Source organism: Ambystoma mexicanum, chromosome 12 (assembly GCF_040938575.1).
Source record: "Ambystoma mexicanum isolate Mex_15411 chromosome 12, UKY_AmexF1_1, whole genome shotgun sequence".
NCBI lineage: Eukaryota > Metazoa > Chordata > Amphibia > Caudata > Ambystomatidae > Ambystoma > Ambystoma mexicanum.
In genome coordinates this window covers 1,257,283,764-1,257,301,550 of record NC_090936.1, presented here as the reverse complement: position 1 = coordinate 1,257,301,550, position 17,787 = coordinate 1,257,283,764, and the positions used below count along the sequence as shown (strand labels likewise).

Sequence of the window (17,787 nt, the reverse complement as noted above, 5' to 3'; positions counted from 1 at the left end):
GGTTTATATGGCTGTGAACATGCTGCTCCTAAACTGCCCTGGATAGCAGTGTCTCAGGCTCTGGGTTTATATGGCTGCGTACATGCTGCTCCTAAACTGCCCTGGAGAGCAGTGTCTCAGGCTCTGGGCTTATGCTACTGTGTACATGCTGCTCCTAAACTGCCCTGGGGAGCAGTGTCTCAGGCTCTAGGTTTATATGGCTGTGTACATGCTGCTCCTAAACTGCCCTGGAGAGCAGTGTCTCAGGCTCTGGGCTTGCATGCCCTGGAGAGCAGTGTCTCGGGCTCTGGGCTTGTGCTGCTGTGAACATGCTGTTTGTAATATGCCCTAGGGAGCAGTGTCTCGGGTGCTGGGCTTGTGCAGTGCATCAGAATGTGGTGGCCGTGAATATGCAGGTGTCTGAATCTGGAGTCTGATAACTGACCCTCACATGGGACCAGTTTCAGCCAGAAACTGATATTACAGCAGCAGTGACATCACATCTGAGAGTGGGGGGGCTCAGCAGCTTCTGGTCAGGTGAGTGAGGGGTGTGCAGGAGTGTGCTGTGTCATGTGTGTGATATAGTTATCTCATTTTTTTGGATGTCAGTTTGCCATCAGCAATCACACTTTAGGCATGGCTCTGAACTCACACGCTGTTGGCAGTGCCATCCTCCTGGTACACAGCTGACTCACCTGCCAGGCCTCCTGCACGCCGATTCTCTTCAATGCCCCCCCACTCCCCTACTCCCCAAGCTATGCTTGAGGGGCCCTTGGTGCTGACTAGTTTACGGTAGCAGCATTCACCTGCTGAGCTGTCTGCTGATCTGTGGCACCTGCCATGTATCATGTTGTGGCTGTTTGGGAATGTCAGGCAGCGCTCACCATATACTGTAGATCAAAAGAGAGCCCTACTTCGCCAGCACGTGACTCCTTGGACTGGTTCATGGAATCCCACGAGCAGGCTCCCCCACACCCCCTGATTTACATCATGTGTGTTTCCCAGACGGACAGAACATGTAAGAAAGCCACAGACATGCTTATGGCAGAAATTGACATCACAGGACACATGGGCTAACATGTAACCTCTTGTCAGGAACTAAAGCGAGAATCAGAATCAGGGGCAGGAGCGCTCGGGACAGAGGCTGTTATGGCGAATTATTGCCCGGAGCTCCTGTAGATGCCGGAAAGCAGGACTAATGGGGAAAGCTTGAGCCCACAATCCCCCACAATCCACGGTAAAGGGCATACAGTCCCTTACATGGAACTCGAGAGGATACAGGAGCTTTATGAATAATGATTAAACGCGCACACAGCGCCTCTAGACCGGGCCGACGACTCCAATAACATGTGACAGGCACGCAATTATCCACCACGATGCAATTCCACCCAAGGGCGGTCGATAGGATGGCCAACCTTCTGAGATCCATTTGGACGACTCTTGCCCACAAGGCAGTGATGACGCCACGTCGTCATTCACGTTTGCCCTGTCCCTTTTTTAATTAAAATAATTTGTTAATGGCTCTTAATTCCTGGTTTTATTGCAATGCAAATGGTTTGTCCTTGGGAGGTCATGGTCACGCATTTTAAATGGAAACATGACCATCACGACGACCCCAGGAACAAAGCTTTAGCATTAGAATGAAGACAGGTGTTAACAGCGTTAACAGCTCGACCTGCAGACACAAAAAAGGAGCGCGGGGCCACCCAGAGAAAGAAAGCAGCAGGCGGCAGCAGGCGGCAGCAGGCGGCAGCGCCGTGGTGTGTTAATGGCCACTTCAGTTTGCAGAGTGGCTGTGCTGGATGCAGGTTGTCCCGACTTGCTGTCTCCCGAGAGTCACACTCCAGGGAACTGAGCAAGCTGGGACAACCTGCGTCCTGCACAGCCACTCTGCAAACTGCGGGACAGAGTCCCAAATACAGGACGATCCCACAAAATACGGGACAGTTGGCCACCCTAGTGGTCGACCATCGGGAAGGCTTATTATTCATATATTCATTTATTCAGCGCGCCAAACTCTGAGGCAACAAAGCGCGAGTTACAGAAAGTGCATACTACAGATCATAAACCGTAAGATGTTACAGCATAATGGTGCGTGGTAAGGCACGCTTAGTCAAGCCTCACCTCATGGTACAGGGCTACTATAGACGTGCACAAACATATGAGACAAAGTAGGTATGTGTACACGGTACAGGCTACATGGACAGCACATGGCTGTCAGGTCAAATCGGTATGTTGCAGCAAACCGGCATAAAAGGTAAACACAATGAGTGTCCACAGCCTGGCAAAGCCTCACCACATGGTACAGGGCTACTATAGGCGTGCACAAACATATGAGACAAAGTAGGTATGTGTACACGGTACAGGCTACATGGACAGCACATGGCTGTCAGGTCAAATCGGTATGTTGCAGCAAACCGGCATAAAAGGTAAACACAATGAGTGTCCACAGTCTGGCCAAGCCTCACCTCATGGTGCGGGAGAAACATTCAGGAGTGCAAACAGGCATAATAGGTCAACACAATGAGTGTCCACAGTCTGGCCAAGCCTCACCTCATGGTGCGGGAGAAACATTCAGGAGTGCAAACAGGCATAATAGGTCAACACAACGAGTGTCCAAGGTCTGGCAAAGCGTCGCCTTATGGTGCGGGGGACACATCCATGTTAGGCAGAATCCTGTGCAGTTCCATTAGGGAGCACTGCAAAAAGATTAAGACTACAGGAGTAAGCAGTAAATCCAATTGGTAGCAGTCTGCACCACCCAGATTTACCTGGTAGCTGTGGCTGAGCAGTCAAACTTCTCTCAAGAAGAGTTAAACAGTATATAGAGTATACACAATAGGGCTAAAGTACAGTAGAGCAAACAAACACTGACCAGTGTAGAGTCCTTTATTTAAAACACACTTTAAGCAATACACTAGCACTCTTAATAAAACAATAAGGTAAAACATGTTCAGGTAAAGTATACACACCTCCCTTGATAACTATCAGACAAGTCAGGGTTAAAGCACTACTATTTGTTAAGACAGAAGTGAGCGCTTAACCTAGATGGCACTCCAATAGTTTAGGTTAAAAAGGGAGAGAAAAGGCAGAGCATAGAATAAAACAGTCCTCAACACTTTTAAGAGTTCAGAGCAAGGGAAGAAAGGCAGATTATACTGTAGAGCCAAAGTTCATAGGCCAGGCCTAATTTAAAGGGAGCAAAGCGAAATGTGCCCAGGATCACATGGTTTAAAGTGCATTAAAAGTGTTGGCAGAATGTTCAAAAGAGGTTGGGGGGAATCAAAAGATATAGTTAGAGGTCTGGAGCCAACCCAGTATAGAAGCCAAGGATTAACCCTCCCGCCCTCGAGATCTGCTCTTTTGATGCATTCTGAGACCCCGAGACACTTAGTGGGGCTTCTGGCATGCTAACTGGCCTCCTGCTTGCACAAAGATGTCTATCGTCCTGAGGGACCAGTCCTCTCTCCATGATCAGGTCCATGAGATGTTGCGTGATGGTGCGTTTCCAGGCAAGAAGGCCATCTCACGCGTACCTCCGGTCACACCCTCCTCAGGCGAGGGGCGCAGGGCTGTTGCAGCCATGACGATGTCTGGCATTGATGTGAAGTCCATTGTCTGGGACGGTTCAGAGCGGCGTCTTCCAATGGCTCGAGTTCAGCGACCTTCCACCAGTCACATGAGGCAGGCCTAATGTCTATTCACAGCAATGTAGGTTCACATGTGGAGTCCATGTTATAGCTTCAGCAAGACCAATAGCAAATAGGGGCGGAGGGGCGCCTTGACCAAAGTCCACTAACATGATAAACACTAGGGTAAGGGGTACGGGGACGATGTCATGATGGGGCTGTAAACCTTCCCCAGTCCCGCCCCCTCATTCTATGGTTTTGCCCGTCCCTGATCAGGGACACATTATTTTGTGTTCTTGACTGGGGCTGCGCACTTTCACACTATGGAGGGCTGCATCCCTCCCCAATTAGTACAATAGCTTTCCATGTGAAGCTCAGCCGAGCAGGAACACTCCAGGCCACGTCCTGGGTCTTTAGGGGATAATGAGCACGGATGTGTGCCCCTAATCTAATTAAAAGTCCTGACCCTCAGTCATCAATCTTGTCACTTCATTGTTACTCAAGGTGCACACATATGCTTTAGGCATTGTATGCCAGGTCGCATGCACTTTGCCAGAGCATCAATATATGAGTGTGGAGGTAAATACTGTGTTCTTCTGTCATAACACCATTCTTACTGCAAGCGCATAATTCAAAATGGAGGCCAATCACCAGCTGCATGAGGTCTGAGACAGATCATAAAGGACTAGTCTTCTGTCCAATCAGCGCGCCTTTTACATTTTCATTCAGTTTCACTCGCAATTACATTTCCCATCAACTTGCTTTAAGTTTCCATTCAGGGATATTGACATGTGTCTTCTACATGTCTAACTTGATGAGAAACAAACTTCATGTCAAAATAATGGCTGCTTCACTCTACCAATCCTTTAGCAACTGCACATGCAGTTTGCCCATCACATCCTGTGATTCAGTGCATGTGCTGTAAATGCAGTCGCCAACTCTTCTGGCGATGTGACTGTAGGGCCATGCAGCTGCCATACGACCGGCTTGAGTCGCTCAGCGAGTCCAGATATGTCTCTGCATTCTGAGAATACGTCGCTCAGTGAGTCCAGATGTTTCTCTGCATTCTGAGAATACACCCGGCTTGAGTCTCTCAGTGAGTCCAGATATGTCTATGCATTCTGAGAGCTCAGTGAGTCCAGATATTGCTCTGCATTCTGAGAATACACCCGGCTTGAGTCGCTCAGTGAGTCCAGATGTTTCTCTGCATTCTGAGAATACACCCGGCTTGAGTCGCTCAGTGAGTCCAGATGTTTCTCTGCATTCTGAGAATACACCCGGCTTGAGTCGCTCAGTGAGTCCGGATATGTCTCTGCATTCTGAGAATGCACCCGGCTTGAGTCGCTCAGTGAGTCCAGATATGTCTCTGCATTCTGAGAATGCACCCGGCTTGAGTCGCTCAGCGAGTCCAGATATGTCTCTGCATTCTGAGAATGCACCCGGCTTGAGTCGCTCAGCGAGTCCAGATATGTCTCTGCATTCTGAGAATGCACCCGGCTTGAGACGCTCAGCGAGTCCAGATATGTCTGTGCATTCTGAGAATACGTCGCTCAGTGAGTCCAGATGTTTCTCTGCATTCTGAGAATACACCCGTCTTGAGTCACTCAGTGAGTCCAGATATGTCTCTGCATTCTGAGAATACACCCGGCTTGAGTCGCTCAGTGAGTCCGGATATGTCTCTGCATTCTGAGAATGCACCCGGCTTGAGTCGCTCAGTGAGTCCAGATATGTCTCTGCATTCTGAGAATGCACCCGGCTTGAGTCGCTCAGCGAGTCCAGATATGTCTGTGCATTCTGAGAATGCACCCGGCTTGAGTCGCTCAGTGAGTCCAGATATGTCTCTGCATTCTGAGAATGCACCCGGCTTGAGTCGCTCAGCGAGTCCAGATATGTCTGTGCATTCTGAGAATACGTCGCTCAGTGAGTCCAGATGTTTCTCTGCATTCTGAGAATACACCCGTCTTGAGTCACTCAGTGAGTCCAGATATGTCTCTGCATTCTGAGAATACACCCGGCTTGAGTCGCTCAGTGAGTCCAGATATGTCTCTGCATTCTGAGAATACACCCGGCTTGAGTCGCTCAGTGAGTCCAGATATGTCTCTGCATTCTGAGAATACACCCGGCTTGAGTCGCTCAGTGAGTCCAGATATGTCTCTGCATTCTGAGAATACGTCGCTCAGTGAGTCCAGCACTCGGCTTGAGTCGCTCAGTGAGTCCAGATATGTCTCTGCATTCTGAGAATACGTCGCTCAGTGAGTCCAGCACCCGGCTTGAGTCGCTCAGTGAGTCCAAATATTTCTCTGCATTCTGAGAATACACCCGGCTTGAGTCGCTCAGTGAGTCCAGATGTGTCTCTGCATTCTGAGAATACACCCGGCTTAAGTCGCTCAGTGAGTCCAGATATGTCTCTGCATTCTGAGAATACACCCGGCTTGAGTCGCTCAGCGAGTCCAGATATGTCTCTGCATTCTGAGAATACACCCGGCTTGAGTCGCTCAGTGAGTCCAGATATGTCTCTGCATTCTGAGAATACACCCGGCTTGAGTCGCTCAGCGAGTCCAGATATGTCTCTGCATTCTGAGAATACACCCGGCTTGAGTCGCTCAGTGAGTCCAGATATGTCTCTGCATTCTGAGAATACGTCGCTCAGTGAGTCCAGCACCCGGCTTGAGTCGCTCAGTGAGTCCAGATATGTCTCTGCATTCTGAGAATACGTCGCTCAGTGAGTCCAGCACCCAGCTTGAGTCGCTCAGTGAGTCCAAATATTTCTCTGCATTCTGAGAATACACCCGGCTTGAGTCGCTCAGTGAGTCCAGATGTGTCTCTGCATTCTGAGAATACACCCGGCTTGAGTCGCTCAGTGAGTCCAGATGTTTCTCTGCATTCTGAGAATACACCCGGCTTGAGTCGCTCAGTGAGTCCAGATATTTCTCTGCATTCTGAGAATACACCCGGCTTGAGTCGCTCAGTGAGTCCAGATATGTCTCTGCATTCTGAGAATACACCCGGCTTGAGTCGCTCAGTGAGTCCAGATATGTCTCTGCATTCTGAGAATACACACGGCTTGAGTCGCTCAGTGAGTCCAGATATTTCTATGCATTCTGAGAATACACCCGGCTTGAATTTTCCACCAGACTTTATGGCCCAGAGTGAAATATTAGTAAAGAAAGAACCACAGCACCGTACATTCTCAAAATGAAAAGAAAGCAAGGAACACCTTAGTCTTCAGTGGCTGAAGGAACAATCTGCATGGAACGTGGGTCTGGAATGTCTGCCTTATCTACAAGACCATACAAACCCCCAGAAGCAGGGGTCACACAACATGTAGAAAGCAGTACACATTTCCCACTGAGCATGCCATATAAAAACTCATGTTCACATGTACCTGTAGTTAGACCCAGGCACTCTTAAAGTGGGCCTCTGTGAGTTCATAAAATGACTGGTCTTGATTTAAAAGTCATATTGAAGGAAAGGGCGTAATCACACCTAATTGAAAAATAGGTTTGCCCTGCATTATCCTCACACACTGTTTAAATATGTGTGTCGCAGCCTCTATGAAGTGTAAGGACATTGCAAAGGTTTCATAGACAAGTACAAGAATCGTCTCCGCGTAAAACTGTTCAATTATGCGCAGGCGATCTTAAAGTGGGCCTTTGTAGTTTGTGTACATTTAGTAAGCTAGCCCATACCCCTTAAGGGGCGTCCGGAGTGTGGTGGTGGTTTGTTGAACATTGTGGAAAAATGGGATCAAAACTGCAATCTCGTGCACAATTTCCCAGAAACATTAGCATTAGCACACACAGCTGGGTCCGACCCACCTGGACCAGGATATGTCTCTTGAATGTCTCTGGCCTAACCCATTGCAGATTTCACCCAGAACCGTATTATTCTTATTTTCTGCCTGTCACTATGCAGTGCACACAGAGCTGGGTCCGACCCACCTGGACCATGATCTGTCTATTGAATGTCTCTGGCCTAACCCATTGCAGACTTCACCCAGAACCTTATTATTCTTATTTTCTGCCTGTCACTATGCAGTGCACACAGAGCTGGGTCCGACCCACCTGGACCATGATCTGTCTATTGAATGTCTCTGGCCTAACCCATTGCAGACTTCACCCAGAACCTTATTATTCTTATTTTCTGCCTGTCACTATGCAGTGCACACAGAGGTGGGTCAGACCCACCTGGAACATGATATGTCTCTTGAATGTCTCTGGCCTAACCCATTGCAGACTTCGCCCAGAACCTTATTATTCTTATTTTCTGCCTGTCACTATGCAGTGCACACAGAGCTGGGTCCGACCCACCTGGACCATGATCTGTCTCTTGAATGTCTCTGGCCTAACCCATTGCAGACTTCACCAAGAACCTTATTATTCTTATTTTCTGCCTGTCACTATGCAGTGCACACAGAGCTGGGTCAGACCCACCTGGACCATGATCTGTCTCTTGAATGTCTCTGGCCTAACCCATTGCAGACTTCACCCAGAACCTTATTATTCTTATTTTCTGCCTGTCACTATGCAGTGCACACAGAGGTGGGTCCGACCCACCTGGACCATGATCTGTCTCTTGAATGTCTCTGGCCTAACCCATTGCAGACTTCACCCAGAACCTTATTATTCTTATTTTCTGCCTGTCACTATGCAGTGCACACAGAGCTGGGTCCGACCCACCTGGACCATGATCTGTCTCTTGAATGTCTCTGGCCTAACCCATTGCAGACTTCACCCAGAACCTTATTATTCTTATTTTCTGCCTGTCACTATGCAGTGCACACAGAGGTGGGTCAGACCCACCTGGACCATGATCTGTCTCTTGAATGTCTCTGGCCTAACCCATTGCAGACTTCACCCAGAACCTTATTATTCTTATTTTCTGCCTGTCACTATGCAGTGCACACGGAGCTGGGTCAGACCCACCTGGACCATGATCTGTCTCTTGAATGTCTCTGGCCTAACCCATTGCAGACTTCACCCAGAACCTTATTATTCTTATTTTCTGCCTGTCACTATGCAGTGCACACGGAGCTGGGTCAGACCCACCTGGACCAGGATATGTCTCTTGAATGTCTCTGGCCTAACCCATTGCAGACTTCACCCAGAACCTTATTATTCTTATTTTATGCCTGTCACTATACAGTGCACACAGAGGTGGGTCCGACCCACCTGGACCATGATCTGTCTCTTGAATGTCTCTGGCCTAACCCATTGCAGACTTCACCCAGAACCTTATTATTCTTATTTTCTGCCTGTCACTATGCAGTGCACACGGAGTTGGGTCAGACCCACCTGGACCATGATATGTCTCTTGAATGTCTCTGGCCTAACCCATTGCAGCCTTCACCCAGAACCTTATTATTCTTATTTTCTGCCTGTCACTATGCAGTGCACACAGAGCTGGGTCCGACCCACCTGGACCATGATCTGTCTATTGAATGTCTCTGGCCTAACCCATTGCAGACTTCGCCCAGAACCTTATTATTCTTATTTTCTGCCTGTCACTATGCAGTGCACACAGAGGTGGGTCCGACCCACCTGGACCATGATCTGTCTCTTGAATGTCTCTGGCCTAACCCATTGCAGACTTCACCCAGAACCTTATTATTCTTATTTTATGCCTGTCACTATACAGTGCACACAGAGGTGGGTCAGACCCACCTGGACCATGATCTGTCTCTTGAATGTCTCTGGCCTAACCCATTGCAGACTTCACCCAGAACCTTATTATTCTTATTTTCTGCCTGTCACTATGCAGTGCACACAGAGCTGGGTCAGACCCACCTGGACCAGGATATGTCTATTGAATGTCTCTGGCCTAACCCATTGCAGACTTCACCCAGAACCTTATTATTCTTATTTTCTGCCTGTCACTATGCAGTGCACACAGAGCTGGGTCCGACCCACCTGGAACATGATATGTCTCTTGAATGTCTCTGGCCTAACCCATTGCAGACTTCACCCAGAACCTTATTATTCTTATTTTCTGCCTGTCACTATGCAGTGCACACGGAGCTGGGTCAGACCCACCTGGACCAGGATATGTCTCTTGAATGTCTCTGGCCTAACCCATTGCAGTCTTCACCCAGAACCTTATTATTCTTATTTTCTGCCTGTCACTATGCAGTGCACACAGAGCTGGGTCCGACCCACCTGGACCATGATCTGTCTATTGAATGTCTCTGGCCTAACCCATTGCAGACTTCACCCAGAACCTTATTATTCTTATTTTCTGCCTGTCACTATGCAGTGCACACAGAGGTGGGTCAAACCCACTTGGACCATGATATGTCTCTTCAATGTCTCTGGCCTAACCCATTGCAGTCTTCACCCAGAACCTTATTATTCTTATTTTCTGCCTGTCACTATGCAGTGCACACAGAGGTGGGTCAGACCCACCTGGACCATGATCTGTCTATTGAATGTCTCTGGCCTAACCCATTGCAGACTTCACCCAGTACCTTATTATTCTTATTTTCTGCCTGTCACTATGCAGTGCACACGGAGTTGGGTCAGACCCACCTGGACCATTGTATGTCTCTTGAATGTCTCTGGCCTAACCCATTCCAGCCTTCATCCAGAACCTTATTATTCTTATTTTCTGCCTGTCACTATGCAGTGCACACAGAGCTGGGTCTGACCCACCTGGACCATGATCTGTCTATTGAATGTCTCTGGCCTAACCCATTGCAGACTTCACCCAGAACCTTATTATTCTTATTTTCTGCCTGTCACTATGCAGTGCACACAGAGCTGGGTCCGACCCACCTGGACCATGATCTGTCTCTTGAATGTCTCTGGCCTAACCCATTGCAGACTTCACCCAGAACCTTATTATTCTTATTTTCTGCCTGTCACTATGCAGTGCACACAGAGCTGGGTCCGACCCACCTGGACCATGATCTGTCTATTGAATGTCTCTGGCCTAACCCATTGCAGACTTCACCCAGAACCTTATTATTCTTATTTTCTGCCTGTCACTATGCAGTGCACACAGAGCTGGGTCCGACCCACCTGGACCATGATCTGTCTCTTGAATGTCTCTGGCCTAACCCATTGCAGTCTTCACCCAGAACCTTATTATTCTTATTTTCTGCCTGTCACTATGCAGTGCACACAGAGGTGGGTCCGACCCACCTGGACCATGATCTGTCTCTTGAATGTCTCTGGCCTAACCCATTGCAGACTTCACCAAGAACCTTATTATTCTTATTTTCTGCCTGTCACTATGCAGTGCACACAGAGGTGGGTCAGACCCACCTGGACCATGATATGTCTCTTGAATGTCTCTGGCCTAACCCATTGCAGACTTCACCCAGAACCGTATTATTCTTATTTTCTGCCTGTCACTATGCAGTGCACACAGAGGTGGGTCCGACCCACCTGGACCATGATCTGTCTCTTGAATGTCTCTGGCCTAACCCATTGCAGACTTCGCCCAGAACCTTATTATTCTTATTTTCTGCCTGTCACTATGCAGTGCACACAGAGGTGGGTCAGACCCACCTGGAACATGATATGTCTCTTGAATGTCTCTGGCCTAACCCATTGCAGTCTTCACCCAGAACCTTATTATTCTTATTTTCTGCCTGTCACTATGCAGTGCACACAGAGGTGGGTCAGACCCACCTGGACCATGATCTGTCTCTTGAATGTCTCTGGCCTAACCCATTGCAGTCTTCACCCAGAACCTTATTATTCTTATTTTCTGCCTGTCACTATGCAGTGCACACAGAGGTGGGTCAGACCCACCTGGAACATGATATGTCTCTTGAATGTCTCTGGCCTAACCCATTGCAGTCTTCACCCAGAACCTTATTATTCTTATTTTCTGCCTGTCACTATGCAGTGCACACAGAGGTGGGTCAGACCCACCTGGACCATGATCTGTCTCTTGAATGTCTCTGGCCTAACCCATTGCAGTCTTCACCCAGAACCTTATTATTCTTATTTTCTGCCTGTCACTATGCAGTGCACACAGAGCTGGGTCAGACCCACCTGGACCAGGATATGTCTCTTGAATGTCTCTGGCCTAACCCATTGCAGACTTCACCCAGAACCTTATTATTCTTATTTTCTGCCTGTCACTATGCAGTGCACACAGAGGTGGGTCAGACCCACCTGGAACATGATATGTCTCTTGAATGTCTCTGGCCTAACCCATTGCAGTCTTCACCCAGAACCTTATTATTCTTATTTTCTGCCTGTCACTATGCAGTGCACACAGAGGTGGGTCAGACCCACCTGGACCATGATCTGTCTCTTGAATGTCTCTGGCCTAACCCATTGCAGTCTTCACCCAGAACCTTATTATTCTTATTTTCTGCCTGTCACTATGCAGTGCACACAGAGCTGGGTCAGACCCACCTGGACCAGGATATGTCTCTTGAATGTCTCTGGCCTAACCCATTGCAGACTTCACCCAGAACCTTATTATTCTAATGTTCTGCCTGTCACTATGCAGTGCACACAGAGCTGGGTCCGACCCACCTGGACCATGATATGTCTCTTGAATGTCTCTGGCCTAACCCATTGCAGCCTTCACCCAGAACCTTATTATTCTTATTTTCTGCCTGTCACTATGCAGTGCACAGGGAGGTGGGTCTGACCCACCTGGACCATTGTATGTCTCTTGAATGTCTCTGGCCTAACCCATTGCAGACTTCACCCAGAACCTTATTATTCTTATTTTCTGCCTGTCACTATGCAGTGCACAGGGAGGTGGGTCTGACCCACCTGGACCATGATCTGTCTATTGAATGTCTCTGGCCTAACCCATTGCAGATTTCACCCAGAACCTTATTATTCTTATTTTCTGCCTGTCACTATGCAGTGCACACAGAGGTGGGTCCGACCCACCTGGACCATGATCTGTCTCTTGAATGTCTCTGGCCTAACCCATTGCAGTCTTCGCCCAGAACCTTATTATTCTTATTTTCTGCCTGTCACTATGCAGTGCACACAGAGCTGGGTCCGACCCACCTGGACCAGGATATGTCTCTTGAATGTCTCTGGCCTAACCCATTGCAGACTTCACCCAGAACCTTATTATTATGGCTTTCACACCCCGCCGCCGGGGCAGCCATGCCGATGAATGACCCGCCAGCCTGACCTTTGTAGGGCCGAGCAAAGCTCGGGCTTCAGCTCGGGCTGCGGGCTGTTAAACGCATGTCCGCCCTGGTGGCGGGGCTTGAAAGCCATTTTCACCCTGTGATTTCCCCCCAGGGTTCTGATAGTTTTTATTTATTTTTTATCTAATGGGAGACGCGCTCTGAGCGAGTGATTTTAATGGCAGCTATTTTTTCTTGTTATTTCTGCAACCGCCGCGACCGTTGCTTGCAGAATCGCTCCCAGGAATGGCGGATTCTGATTGGTCTTACCGCCTTTGCCGGTTGTGAATCATATTTTCTGTCTGTCACTATACAGTGTGCACAGAGCTGGGACAGAACGACCTGGAAGATAATTTGCCCCTTGAATGTCCATGCTCTAACCCTTAGCAGTCTTCACCCAGTTCATTATTATTCATATTTTAACTAAATGATGTGCTTTAATGATCCCATGGTTTAAACATGTTAACCCCTTTTAATGACAATTAATGCTCTGTCTACATGTGTGTAAACCCAGACTATGCAAAAAGCCCTTCAATCACATTTAAAGTAAATTGCTTTAGGTAATAGACTAAGTAACTTTTAAACCTTTTAATCACTGATTTATTTTATTTGTACCCAATACGATTCATGAATCTCTTTTATGGAGGGACATGTTATATGGTAGGTGTTTACTCATGAGGGCGCATTTTGATTGCATTCCATTGAGAGCTTTAACTGCAGTAGAATGGCCCAGGTCTGCTTCCGAGGAAAGGTGTCTGCTCTGCTCTGCACCATGTGAGGATCTGCTGCATTTCCTATTCTTTTGTCCGGCTTATTCGCCTGTCAGAATCCTAAGGGCACTAAGAGGGACTGGATGTTCATAGGGTGGCCCCGGTGACCCTAAGGGCACTAAGAGGGACTGGATGTTCATAGTGTGGCCCCGGTGATCCTAAGGGCACTAAGAGGGACTGGATGTTCATAGTATCGCCCGGTGATCCTAAGGGCACTAAGAGGGACTGGATGTTCATAGCATGGCCCCGGTGATCCTAAGGGCAGTAAGAGGGACTGGATGTTCATAGCGTGGCCCCGGTGATCCTAAGGGCACTAAGAGGGACTGGATGTTCATAGCGTGGCCCCGGTGATCCTAAGGGCACTAAGAGGGACTGGATGTTCATAGCGTGGCCCCGGTGATCCTAAGGGCACTAAGAGGGACTGGATGTTCATAGCATCGCCCCGGTGATCCTAAGGGCACTAAGAGGGACTGGATGTTCATAGCGTGGCCCCGGTGATCCTAAGGGCACTAAGAGGGAGTGGATGTTCATAGCGTGGCCCCGGTGATCCTAAGGGCACTAAGAGGGACTGGATGCTCATAGCGTGGCCCCGGTAATCCTAAGGGCAGTAAGAGGGACTGGATGTTCATAGCGTGGACCCGGTGATCCTAAGGGCACTAAGAGGGACTGGATGCTCATAGCGTGGCCCCGGTGATCCTAAGGGCACTAAGAGGGACTGGATGTTCATAGCGTGGCCCGGTGATCCTAAGGGCACTAAGAGGGACTGGATGTTCATAGTGTCGCCCCAGTGACCCTAAGGGCACTAAGAGGGACTGGATGTTCATAGTGTGGCCCCGGTGATCCTAAGGGCACTAAGAGGGACTGGATGTTCACAGTGTCGCCCCGGTGATCCTAAGGGCACTAAGAGGGACTGGATGTTCACAGTGTCGCCCCGGTGATCCTAAGGGCACTAAGAGGGACTGGATGTTCACAGTGTCGCCCCGGTGATCCTAAGGGCACAAAGAGGGACTGGATGTTCACAGTGTCGCCTGGTGATCCTAGGGCACTAAGAGGGACTGGATGGTCATAGTGTGGCCCCGGTGATCCTAAGGGCACTAAGAGGGACTGGATGTTCATAGTGTGGCCCCAGTGACCCTAATGGCAGTAAGAGGGACTGGATGTTCATAGTGTGGCCCCGGTGACCCTAAGGGCAGTAAGAGGGACTGGATGTTCATAGTGTGGCCCCGGTGATCCTAAGGGCACTAGGAGGGACTGGATGTTCATAGTGTGGCCCCGGTGATCCTAAGGGCATTAAGAGGGACTGGATGTTCATACTGTGGCCCCGGTGATCCTAAGGGCACTAAGAGGGACTGGATGTTCATAGTGTTGCCCCGGTGATCCTAAGGGCACTAAGAGGGACTGGATGTTCATAGTGTGGCCCCGTGATCCTAAGGGCAGTAAGAGGGACTGGATGTTCATAGTGTGGCCCCGGTGATCCTAAGGGCACTAAGAGGGACTGGATGTTCATGTTGTCACCCCGGTGATCCTAAGGGCACTAAGAGGGACTGGATGTTCATGTTGGCACCCCGGTGATCCTAAGGGCACTAAGAGGGACTGGATGTTCATAGTGTGGCCCCGGTGATCCTAAGGGCACTTAGAGGGACTGGATGTTCATAGTGTCGCCCCGGTGATCCTAAGGGCACTAAGAGGGACTGGATGTTCATAGCATCGCCCCGGTGATCCTAAGGGCACTAAGAGGGACTGGATGTTCATAGCGTGGCCCCGGTGATCCTAAGGGCACTAAGAGGGAGTGGATGTTCATAGCGTGGCCCCGGTGATCCTAAGGGCACTAAGAGGGACTGGATGCTCATAGCGTGGCCCCGGTGATCCTAAGGGCAGTAAGAGGGACTGGATGTTCATAGTGTGGACCCGGTGATCCTAAGGGCACTAAGAGGGACTGGATGCTCATAGTGTGGCCCCGGTGATCCTAAGGGCACTAAGAGGGACTGGATGTTCATAGTTTGGCCCGGTGATCCTAAGGGCACTAAGAGGGACTGGATGTTCATAGTGTCGCCCCGGTGACCCTAAGGGCACTAAGAGGGACTGGATGTTCATAGTGTGGCCCCGGTGATCCTAAGGGCACTAAGAGGGACTGGATGTTCACAGTGTGGCCCCGGTGATCCTAAGGGCACTAAGAGGGACTGGATGTTCACAGTGTCGCCCCGGTGATCCTAAGGGCACTAAGAGGGACTGGATGTTCATAGCGTGGCCCCGGTGATCCTAAGGGCACTAAGAGGGACTGGATGTTCATAGCGTGGCCCCGGTGATCCTAAGGGCACTAAGAGGGACTGGATGTTCATAGCATCGCCCCGGTGATCCTAAGGGCACTAAGAGGGACTGGATGTTCATAGCATGGCCCCGGTGATCCTAAGGGCACTAAGAGGGAGTGGATGTTCATAGCGTGGCCCCGGTGATCCTAAGGGCACTAAGAGGGACTGGATGCTCATAGCGTGGCCCCGGTAATCCTAAGGGCAGTAAGAGGGACTGGATGTTCATAGCGTGGACCCGGTGATCCTAAGGGCACTAAGAGGGACTGGATGCTCATAGCGTGGCCCCGGTGATCCTAAGGGCACTAAGAGGGACTGGATGTTCATAGCGTGGCCCGGTGATCCTAAGGGCACTAAGAGGGACTGGATGTTCATAGTGTCGCCCCAGTGACCCTAAGGGCACTAAGAGGGACTGGATGTTCATAGTGTGGCCCCGGTGATCCTAAGGGCACTAAGAGGGACTGGATGTTCACAGTGTCGCCCCGGTGATCCTAAGGGCACTAAGAGGGACTGGATGTTCACAGTGTCGCCCCGGTGATCCTAAGGGCACTAAGAGGGACTGGATGTTCACAGTGTCGCCCCGGTGATCCTAAGGGCACAAAGAGGGACTGGATGTTCATAGTGTCGCCTGGTGATCCTAAGGGCACTAAGAGGGACTGGATGGTCATAGTGTGGCCCCGGTGATCCTAAGGGCACTAAGAGGGACTGGATGTTCATAGTGTGGCCCCAGTGACCCTAATGGCAGTAAGAGGGACTGGATGTTCATAGTGTGGCCCCGGTGACCCTAAGGGCAGTAAGAGGGACTGGATGTTCATAGTGTGGCCCCGGTGATCCTAAGGGCACTAGGAGGGACTGGATGTTCATAGTGTGGCCCCGGTGATCCTAAGGGCATTAAGAGGGACTGGATGTTCATACTGTGGCCCCGGTGATCCTAAGGGCACTAAGAGGGACTGGATGTTCATAGTGTTGCCCCGGTGATCCTAAGGGCACTAAGAGGGACTGGATGTTCATAGTGTGGCCCCGTGATCCTAAGGGCAGTAAGAGGGACTGGATGTTCATAGTGTGGCCCCGGTGATCCTAAGGGCACTAAGAGGGACTGGATGTTCATGTTGTCACCCCGGTGATCCTAAGGGCACTAAGAGGGACTGGATGTTCATGTTGGCACCCCGGTGATCCTAAGGGCACTAAGAGGGACTGGATGTTCATAGTGTGGCCCCGGTGATCCTAAGGGCACTTAGAGGGACTGGATGTTCATAGTGTCGCCCCGGTGATCCTAAGGGCACTAAGAGGGACTGGATGTTCATAGCATCGCCCCGGTGATCCTAAGGGCACTAAGAGGGACTGGATGTTCATAGCGTGGCCCCGGTGATCCTAAGGGCACTAAGAGGGAGTGGATGTTCATAGCGTGGCCCCGGTGATCCTAAGGGCACTAAGAGGGACTGGATGCTCATAGCGTGGCCCCGGTGATCCTAAGGGCAGTAAGAGGGACTGGATGTTCATAGTGTGGACCCGGTGATCCTAAGGGCACTAAGAGGGACTGGATGCTCATAGTGTGGCCCCGGTGATCCTAAGGGCACTAAGAGGGACTGGATGTTCATAGTTTGGCCCGGTGATCCTAAGGGCACTAAGAGGGACTGGATGTTCCTAGTGTCGCCCCGGTGACCCTAAGGGCACTAAGAGGGACTGGATGTTCATAGTGTGGCCCCGGTGATCCTAAGGGCACTAAGAGGGACTGGATGTTCACAGTGTGGCCCCGGTGATCCTAAGGGCACTAAGAGGGACTGGATGTTCACAGTGTCGCCCCGGTGATCCTAAGGGCACAAAGAGGGACTGGATGTTCATAGTGTCGCCTGGTGATCCTAAGGGCACTAAGAGGGACTGGATGGTCATAGTGTGGCCCCGGTGATCCTAAGGGCACTAAGAGGGACTGGATGTTCATAGTGTGGCCCTGGTGACCCTAAGGGCAGTAAGAGGGACTGGATGTTCATAGT

At 50.0% G+C, this 17,787-nt stretch overlaps 1 protein-coding gene across 1 annotated transcript in view; it reads left to right on the top strand.

Moving 5' to 3' along the window:
* Positions 1-366: 366 nt before the first annotated feature.
* LOC138514439 (zinc finger protein 271-like) overlaps positions 367-17,787 on the top strand; it is a 108,090-nt gene continuing 90,669 nt past the window's right edge. The window contains exon 1 of the mRNA XM_069629950.1: positions 367-516. The gene's annotated coding sequence lies outside the window, so the exon portion shown is untranslated. The remainder of the gene's footprint in view (positions 517-17,787) is intronic.